This window comes from Gossypium hirsutum, chromosome A10 (assembly GCF_007990345.1).
Source record: "Gossypium hirsutum isolate 1008001.06 chromosome A10, Gossypium_hirsutum_v2.1, whole genome shotgun sequence".
Classification (NCBI taxonomy): Eukaryota; Viridiplantae; Streptophyta; class Magnoliopsida; order Malvales; family Malvaceae; genus Gossypium; species Gossypium hirsutum.
In genome coordinates this window covers 43,539,706-43,549,359 of record NC_053433.1, presented here as the reverse complement: position 1 = coordinate 43,549,359, position 9,654 = coordinate 43,539,706, and the positions used below count along the sequence as shown (strand labels likewise).

Below are 9,654 nucleotides of genomic sequence, written 5' to 3'. Positions count from 1 at the left end.
AATACCGAGGCTCCTCTTAGTTGATCAAACAAATCGTCAACTCTTGGTAACGGATACTTGTTCTTGATGGTCAGTTTATTCAACTGTCGATAGTCAATACACATTCGCATAGTCCCATCTTTCTTCTTTACGAACAACACTGGTGCGCCCCACGGGGATACACCTGGTCTTCTAAACCCTCTATCCAACAGTTCCTGAATCTGAGCTTTCAATTCTACCAACTCCTTAGGTGCCATCCTATAAGGCGCAATGGACACAAGAGCTGTTCCAGGTAACAAGTCAATTCCAAACTCGACTTCTCTACTCGGGGGTAATCCAGGAAGTTCCTCTGGGAATACATCTTGAAATTCCTTAATGGTCCTAACCAACTCTACCGTTATCTCCTCCAGTTCAGTTTGACTTACAAAAGCCAAGTACGCCTCACAACCTTTCCGCATCAACTTCTCGGCCCTTCAAGCCGAAACAACATTGGACAAATAATTCCTTCGTTCCCCTATGACCATTATCTCCTCATCTTTGGCAGTTCTTAGTACCATTCCCTTTGTAGCAAAATCCAACGTTGCCTTATGCTTAGTTAGCCAGTCCATTCCCAAGATAAGATCAAAATCCCCAAATGGCAGCTCCATCAAATCTCCTTCAAAAATCTTACCTTGTGTCTCTAAAGGCACCGCCCTAAAGAGTTTATCTACCTTACCCGAGTGTCCTAAAGGGTTATCATCGATACCCCACTCAAAGTCTCCTCAGGAAGCACACCCAATTCCCTAGATACATCACAAGCAACATATGAGTGAGTGGAACCCACATCAATCAAAGCAGTGCAAGGCGTACTATGAATGAAGAACATACTGGTTATAACATCAGGAGTGTCACCCTCCTCACGACGTCGTGCAGCATAAACCAATGCCGGCTGTCGAGCTTCAGCATGTCCAGCACCCCTGCCAGGTGCCCCACATCCTCGTCCATTACCATTGCCACCTCTACCTTGCCCACGACCTCTCTGTGGTGGTGGTCCTCCTCGCTGTGGTTGGACATCCCTTTGCTCCGCAGCTAGTTCCTGAGCTGTTCTTCTAGGACATTCTCTGAACTTATGCTCCTTGGACCCACATCAAAAACATGCTCCAGTTCGTTTCCAGCACTCCCCCATATGCACCTTACCACAGTCCTTGCAAGCCTGCGGTCTAAAAGTATTCACTGGAACTGCTCGAACCGGTTCCTCCATCCTTGCTCTTTTAATGTTCCGATTCGTAGCACTCGAGGGTCTAAAATCCCTCTTAAATCTGGGTTGATCCTTCTCATGATTCTGTTGCTCAATCCGTTTTACCTCCCCAGCTATCTTAGCCTTCTCTACCAATGCAGAAAAATCACGCTCCCTCTGTGGAGCTATTAATATCCTAAGCTCATTGTAGAGGCCATCCTCAAACCGAACACTGCGTTCATACTAAGTTGTAACTATCCCGTTGGCATATCGACTCAGCCTCAAAAACTCTGCCTCATACTCCGCGATAGTCTTATTACCCTGAGTCATATTCAAAAATTCCTTCCGACGAGCATCCACATAACTAGCTCCAACATACCTTCCCTTAAAAGCAGTTTTGAACAATTCCCAAGTTACTCACTCAATTGGGGTACTCTCCCTTACGGTGATCCACTATCGGTATACCTCGTCACGTAGCAGTGACACAGCCCCCTTCAGCTTTTGCTCCACAGAGCAATCTAAATCATCCATAATCCACTCTGTTGGCTCTAGCCAATAATCCGCCACATTTAGGGCTACTCTAGATACGCCCCTAAAAACTTCTGCTCCGTTAGCTCGAAGTCACTCGGAAATGGATCCCCTATTTACTGTCCCAGTGCTAGCTCCAGCAACTCTTTCTAAAACCCTTAACATGGCTTGGGACAAAGCATCATCCCCCGCAGCATGACCATAAGACCCAGTCTCTGTTGCCTGTGGTACAGATGCCTCCTCAGCTGGCCTATGCCCTGAGGATAAAGATTCAGCTTGCACCTTTCCGCGACCACGTCCGCGGCCACGTCTACGAGTTCCTCTTGTACTCATATCGACTTATCTGATTACGAATTTTATGATATTAGTATAATGTTCAATTGTTTATTACGAGATGTCTTATGGAAATATAACAGTTCAAGGATTGTTTCCACATCGTCGTAGCCTAGCTACAGTTTTCATTCCTACTGTTTTACAGTTCTACCCTTATCTAAAGTATCATAGTAGGGTCTCAGTTCTATTTATAACATCAAATCATTATCACATACCGTAAAGAGAATATACTTATAGACTTGGTGCCGGGGATTCAGTGCGCCACTTCTTTCTCCAAACCAAAAACCACAAACCATCAATTTAATCACAGAAAATAGATTTTCTTAAAATTTGCAAAAAATATCTTTGTTTTGAAATTCTCGATTTTAGACCCGTTTTTAAAAACCAAAAAAACTTAAACCATTTTATCATGTATACCTTTATAAAACATTTTTAAGAAGATCTTTTCAAAACTATTTCCAAAAAATACCCTTCTTGGTAAATTTATTTTTTTGAAAAGTTTTTTTTCGGACCTGATCCACAGCTGAGTTGTTGCAATCGGGCTTTGATACCACTAAATGTAACACCCCAAACCCGGCCCAGACATTATGGCCAAATCTGACGTGCCACATTGAAGTTAAAAATCCATGTTTCGTTTTAGTGCTTTAAAAACTGACTTTTGTTAAGCTAACAAAAGTGAATGGGAGCTGGGCACCAGGTAGGAATCCGTAACAGAGGAGGTAAGCCATGAAGGCTGCTTAAGTACCAAGCTTTTCGAATGGATCCAATCCTAGACATGCCCACAACCATTGCCACACTTGGTTAAATCGAGTTGTAATTTATTTAAGTTGAAATGTTTGATAAATCGAATAATCGTGGCGTAGTGTTATTTTGAAAACAATTATCATTCTGAAAACACGTCCTAAGTCTTGCCCATTTATTAACAAACAGATTAAAGTTATTAAAAATAAAATAATCCCAGAAAAGAAAGAAAATCAAGTCAAAATGGCCTTATTATAACCCAAAAATAAATAATAAATAAAGCAAACTCTATGAAAACCAAACACTTATTCAAAAGCCCAAAGGCGATCACCGTGGCCACTCTGAATCCCCTCCGGCTCCAAGTCCCCAAATCAAGGCTCACCTGCAAGGTTGAGGAAAGGGGGTGAGTTTGGAAACTCAATGTGTAACAAGCCCCTTTTAGAGCCCAAAGCAATATCAGCCTGCTGGGCCTAAGCCCAACTTCAATCTCAGCGTATACTGGGCCGAAGCCTTTTCATATTTCATATTACTGGGCCGAAGCCTTTACTGTAAACGGTAAGGCCCATAGGCCCATTTGAATATCACATGTAATATTAATAAATGTATGCAAGCCCATTTGGGGAGACTACTCAACCCACCATCCGCTACTCTCCACCTGTACCAACCAACACACCATGTGGGGAATAACTCAACCCACCCAACCAACACACCACTGGCAGCATAGCTGCTTTATCATATATCTGGAGGCTTAGCCTCTTTAATAACTGGGGCAAAAGCCCTTTTCGGTAAATTGGGGCAAAGCCCTTTTCAATAAACTGGGGCATAAGCCCTTTTCGGTAAACTGGGGCATAAGCCCTTTTCAATAAACTGGGGCATAAGCCCTTTTCAATAAATTGGGGCATAAGCCCTTTGCACTTCCTCCATCCATATAAAAACCCAACCCAATGCATTTATGAATTCATCATGTGCATTTCATACATATCATGTGCATATCATACATATCATGTGCATATCATATCAATTATGTATATCATATCCCATGTATCAAATTTATAATTAAACCCTAAGGGTATAATGGTTATTTTTACCTAGGGGCAAAACAGTCATTTTCATATTATACAGGTAGTTTCATAATTTTACCAAATATTAGGGTTTTCCATGTTCATTATTAGGTACTAACCATTCATATGTTTTAAACAGCGATTCAGGCCCATTTTTCGCGATACCGAGTTATTGGGCCAAAAACACCTAATGGGCCCTACATAACCGATTTTGTCATCTAGGCCCATTTAGTCTATATTCCATAATGTTGTTACCAGTCTTAATGCACAATTTAATAGGTTTTCATTTTCTACCAATTTTACCCAAATGGGCCCGAAAGCCCATTGGGCCCAACTTCAGCCCCTCGAGGCCCAACTTACCGTAATGCCAAAAATCGGGCTCTTACCTGTTCCAATGATCCTGATCATCAACTTAGTGAATCTAACTAACCAATGAGCATTCGCTTTCTCACAAGTCCTCAAAATGCCAGAATTTCGGCATTTTAACTTTTCAGCATCTATCACTTTAAGCTATGAAAAAGGGTTCGTTACACACTTGTTTTGCGATATTTCTCGACGAGATCTCCTATACGATTTCTCCTATAATCAACCGTTAATAGATCAGCTCACAATAATTGAACCAAATCGAGAACCATCTAATATCAACACTTACACATTCGGCCACCCTCCATAATGGCCTTAAGAACCTTACCTTTGCCGAAATTGATGACTAGCTCTAGCCACTCCGATGATCCAAAATAATCCAAGTCGACCCTTCGCCTTGCTGCTCCTCAACTAAACAAACCATAAAAAGATTAAAAGAAAAACCCAATAGAGCCTATATCCACATTTGGCCATCTCCTAAACTATAGGGGTTTTGGCTTTTGTCAACAGTTACTATAGGAATCGTTTAGAGTTCGAGCACTTACCACAGTCTCTCTTCTTGAATCTGTTATGCTTAAAAGATAAAGGGATTGGCCACCAAAAAGTGAAAAGAAAAAGAGGTTTGCTGGTCAACAAGAAATCGGCACCACCTAGCTTCACAGATTTCGGCTTTTGCGGTATTTCGGCAGTAGTGGTGGTAAGAAAAATAATAGGTGAACGAAAGGGAGTAGTGGGCTGGTTTTGGAAAAGAAAAAAAAAGAAAAGATGAAAGGGAGGAAGGTAGATTCAGCTTGAAAAGAAAAGAGAGAAAAAGAATACACCAAAAGGAGAAAACGACAAACCTAATTCCTATTGCCGAAAATCCCTAACTAAAACCCCTCTGCCGAAATCCCCTCTCTAATCCCCTCAATTCGGCTATGCTCTATCCTCCACTCAAATCTATAAAATCTCTCCCCTTATCCCTCCTTAATTCATGCATTTGACTGATTCAAACTCTTCCACTGAGTTCCATCTAGCTTTAAACTCTAGCATGCACAAGCATAAAAATAACATTACCTTTGCCATCACAGGGAATCGAACCCAGGTCCTCCCCCAACACTTACACACCACCTTTATAGCTCCCTAGTGGCATCACTTAGCCACTTTACCAGAGGATCTTTTGTGTTACATTTTACCCACAAATTTTAATAAGACCACCTATCCAAGGCCCCTAACTTCTTAAGTCCAAAATTTAAAAATTCCACCGGGTTTTGGCTAGCACATGGGCTTTCCATAAGCCCATTTACCTACTCAAATTATGAATTCCACAACCAAATACCAAATTTTAAAAAATTTACCAAAATATCGAGAATCGTGAAAAAACCCAAAAATCAGGATGTTACAGCCTCGCTACTCATCTTCTTAAAACTGCTCGATTTGTCGAGCATTGGTAATTGCTGCTTGTGATCCTCTCATTATAAAACTTAGACAAAATCACACCATTCGTAAATGAATATACTATTAATATTATCTGTGAATTAGGACCATTATAAAACATCTCCAGTTGGATACAATGAGGAATCCCATGATGAGGAAACTTATGAAGTAATTCCTTGAATCTTTTCCATGCCTCGTATAAAGACTCATCATCCAACCGTTGGAAAGTAGTTATCTCATTACACAATTTTGCGTTCTTACTCGGTGGAAAATTCTTAACCAAGAACCTTTCTACTAATTCTTGCCAAGTAGATATTGAACTTGGCGGCAATGAATTCAGCCATGCTCGTGCTCAATCTTGCAATGGGTATGGAAATAGTTTTAACCTTAGTGCATCTTCAGTTACAGTAGCTAACTTAAATGAATCACTCACCTTTATGAAAATCAAAGGTGTAAGTGTGGATCTTCCATGGGCATACCATTGAATTGACCCATCGTTTGGATCATTTGAAACATCACTAGTTTCAATTCAAATTAGGGTGCCTCGATATCCAACCTTATAATTCCCGAGTTTAACTCATTGAAGAGCGGCACAACGTATTGTCTTATGGCATGATCCTTATCATAAACAATAAGGATTGGGTTGTGCACTTGCTCGACTCCATTACCTTATCCATCGTTTTGATTTCCAAGGTCTATCTCGACTTGTCTTTAAGCAGATCTCTCACGTCTTCTTTTCTAAAAGCCTGCTTGATTTTAGGGTCCACAGGTAATAGATCAATGATTCAATCTATGCTCATAAAACACTTGAGAATAAATCAAAAAAATAAAGAATACAAAATAAATTATTAGATTTAAAAATTAAATAAAAAAAGAAAAACCAAATTATAAAAATAATTTCATAAGGAATGATTAAGGCAACAATCCCTGACAACAACGCCCAAAACTTGAAATGAGGAATATGCGCAAGTGTACATAGTCATTCAAGTAATAAGCATATAAAAATGAGTTATCGTCTATACAGTGACTGTGTTTGTTAATCAATTAATTGTAAAGTTATAAATTCACAATTTGGTATAAAAACATAATATTTTGAGTTTTGGATGATTAGATGAAATTATCTAAATGCAAGATGATCCCTATGCAATTAAATCTAAATGAAAATAATCTAAATGTATGAATGAATGGCTTTAGCAACAAAACAATCAACATAAAATAGGCTAGGATAATTATATTAATCAAGTCAATTAATTTTCGTCATGTTTAACAAAGAGTTCATAAAACGTTCCATGGAAAGTTGATCTTTCATTAGTTTGGAAACCAAATTAAGTTCTATTGGAATCTTTTACTTAGTGAAATATGCATTTTACTGATTATATTAAACAAAGGGTTTCTTAGTATTTATGCGACGTCACAGGGACATTTATGTTTGCAACAATTTAATCACATAAACCTAAAAACTATGCAAGAGAATAGAGCTAACTAAAGATATTATGAACCTCTAATTTTGTCGTATTTAATGATTTAAATTGAGCATTGCAGTTTTCAATTATTTGTCTACTAGTCGTTGTCTGGTTAGGATCACTCAGCTAATCTAAATGCACTCATTCACATATGAATGAAATACATCTTGATTTTAATTAAAAACGTGATCGGCTAAGGCACAAACATGTTAAACAGGAATCAAATAAATCTTATTGAATTAACATAATTATCCTAGAAAATATGATTTAAAATAACATCATTGATGTAAAAAATAATAAACACATAACAAACATAAATAAATTAAATAACAAGTGGAAAGAGTAAAATCTAATTTAGTTCAGCTGCCTTTCGAATCTTTTCTAACTAATGTGTTCCTCGGTTCTGCTCGATGCTCCTTTTGCTAAGGTTTTCCTAAGGTGGCCGGCCAAAGAAAGGTCTTAACAGAGCCTTTGTTGGCTAAAGAATGGAAAGGGGATGGATGGCTATGCAAGGAAAAAGGATAGGAAAAATGGAATAAAGCATGATAAATGAGAGAATGAATAAGAGACGTGTAACAACTCGATTTTGGGCTTAGTCAGAATAGTGGTTTCGGGACTATTTTTATTATATTTTTATGGTTTACAGTTTTATGAAATAATTCTGTGAAAGTTTCGTTTGAAAATTGACGTTTGAGCACTCAATTTAGTTAAAAGGACTAAATTGCAAAATGTGCAAAACTTGAGTTCTATATGCTAGAGGTGTCTAATTCTATTAAACTTTAAATTGAAAGTCCTTAGATGGTAATTAGACCATTTGTTAAGTTAGAGGACAAAAATGGACATGAGGTCAGAGAAATTTTATGTTTGAAGTTAGGGGCATTTTGGTCATTTAGTAATTAAATGAATTAAAAGGCAAAAATCAAGCCAAAAACATTGTCCATCTTCTCCCCCTTGTGCCAAAATTTTGAAAGAAGACATAGCTAGGGTTTGGCCAACTTTCAAGCTCGATTGTAAGTCCGTTCTTGTCCCATTTTTAATGCTCTTTACATTTTTGAAGTCGTTGACACTCGATCTATCTATTTCTACCACTATTTTGAGAAATGATTAAGGTCTACGGTTTGAACCATGTTAGACATGTGTGTATTTTTATGTTTAATGGCAGATTATGCAAGTTTGATGTTAAATAAACAAGTTTTGCTAAGTGATTTTTGATGAAACACCTAAAAGGGACTTAATTATAAAAAGTTATAAAATGAGTAGTAAAAATGTGAAAGAATGGAAAATATGGGTTTTTATAAGCATGTAAGAGGTTGACTAGGCTTGGGAATCAATGAAATTGAATCCATATCATTTTATGAGCCTAGGGACCAAAGTGTAAAAATGTTAAAGTTTAGGGGGCAAAAATGTAATTTTACCAAAATGTAAATTTTGGGTTGAATTGAACGATTAGAATATTAAATAAGTTAAATTTGCTATTATAGATCAAGAGAAATGAGGTTTGTACATTGATCGGGGTAAAAGCAAAATGTTTGACGATTAGGCCTATTTCTAGTATTTTTCTAACAAGGTAAGTTCGTATGCAAATAATGTATTGTTTTAATTATGTGTTAAATGCTTTATTATTGTATGAATTTTTATTTACCCTTAGATGTATTTGACAAAGTTCCGACAAGCGTGAAATTTTAATTGAATTTTAAGAATAGATAGGATACAAATGTCATGACATTAGGGTTATAGAGATTTACTTGTAAGACCATATCTGGGATATGGCATCGATATGAGACTTTGTATAAGACCATAGCTGGGCTATTAGCATCGATATGAGATCACAATAAGACCATATCTAGGATATGGCATTGGTACGGTACTGTGTGTACGAGATTCCCGAGTATCCTTTAGTATTCCATGTGGGTCAACGGGTAATATAATGAGTATGTCAAAGGTGAATTGCATGCAAATCCAAATTTGAGATGACTCAGGTATGTGCGTAAAATGCATACGTAATGAGCTTGGTGTACCCTCAGTAAGGTTATGATTGAGTAAGTTATGATTTCATGATCTTAATAATATTTACGCCAATGGGTATCATGTTAATTGTATGTTCAATGTTAGATATGATGCTTACTAAGCTATATAGCTTACTCCCCTTTCCTTTCCCTTGTCGTATAGTGTCACCAAGCTAGCTTGGGGATCGGAGAATGTCAGAGATCCACTCACACTATCAACAATTATTTTGGTACCAATGATTTCAACATTTTGAGTTATGGCATGTATAGAGGACTTGGTTATTTTGTTATGTGTCATAATTGAATTGGCCAAATCCGTTGGCTCATTTTGGTTGATAGTTTATTTTGTATAAGCCCATTGGAAATTGGCTCTTATTGGTATAAGTGATTTATTTGATGCTGGATTTCATGGATGTGGAACTTTACTTGATTTGAGTTGATAAGTATGTGATGTTTGTGTATCAAAAATGGTATCATGTAAGTGTTGTGTTGATGTCTTGGTTGTGGCTAATTTGGTTGTATGTATATGCTTGATTTGGTGTTATGTT

The 9,654-nt window shown here is 37.7% G+C and overlaps 1 non-coding gene across 1 annotated transcript; it reads left to right on the top strand.

Annotated features, from left to right (window-relative positions):
* Positions 1-5,780: 5,780 nt before the first annotated feature.
* LOC121209037 (small nucleolar RNA R71) lies at positions 5,781-5,887 on the top strand. The gene has a single exon (XR_005904155.1). It is a non-coding gene; the product is annotated as a small nucleolar RNA R71 (small nucleolar RNA).
* The last annotated feature ends 3,767 nt before the right edge of the window (positions 5,888-9,654 follow it).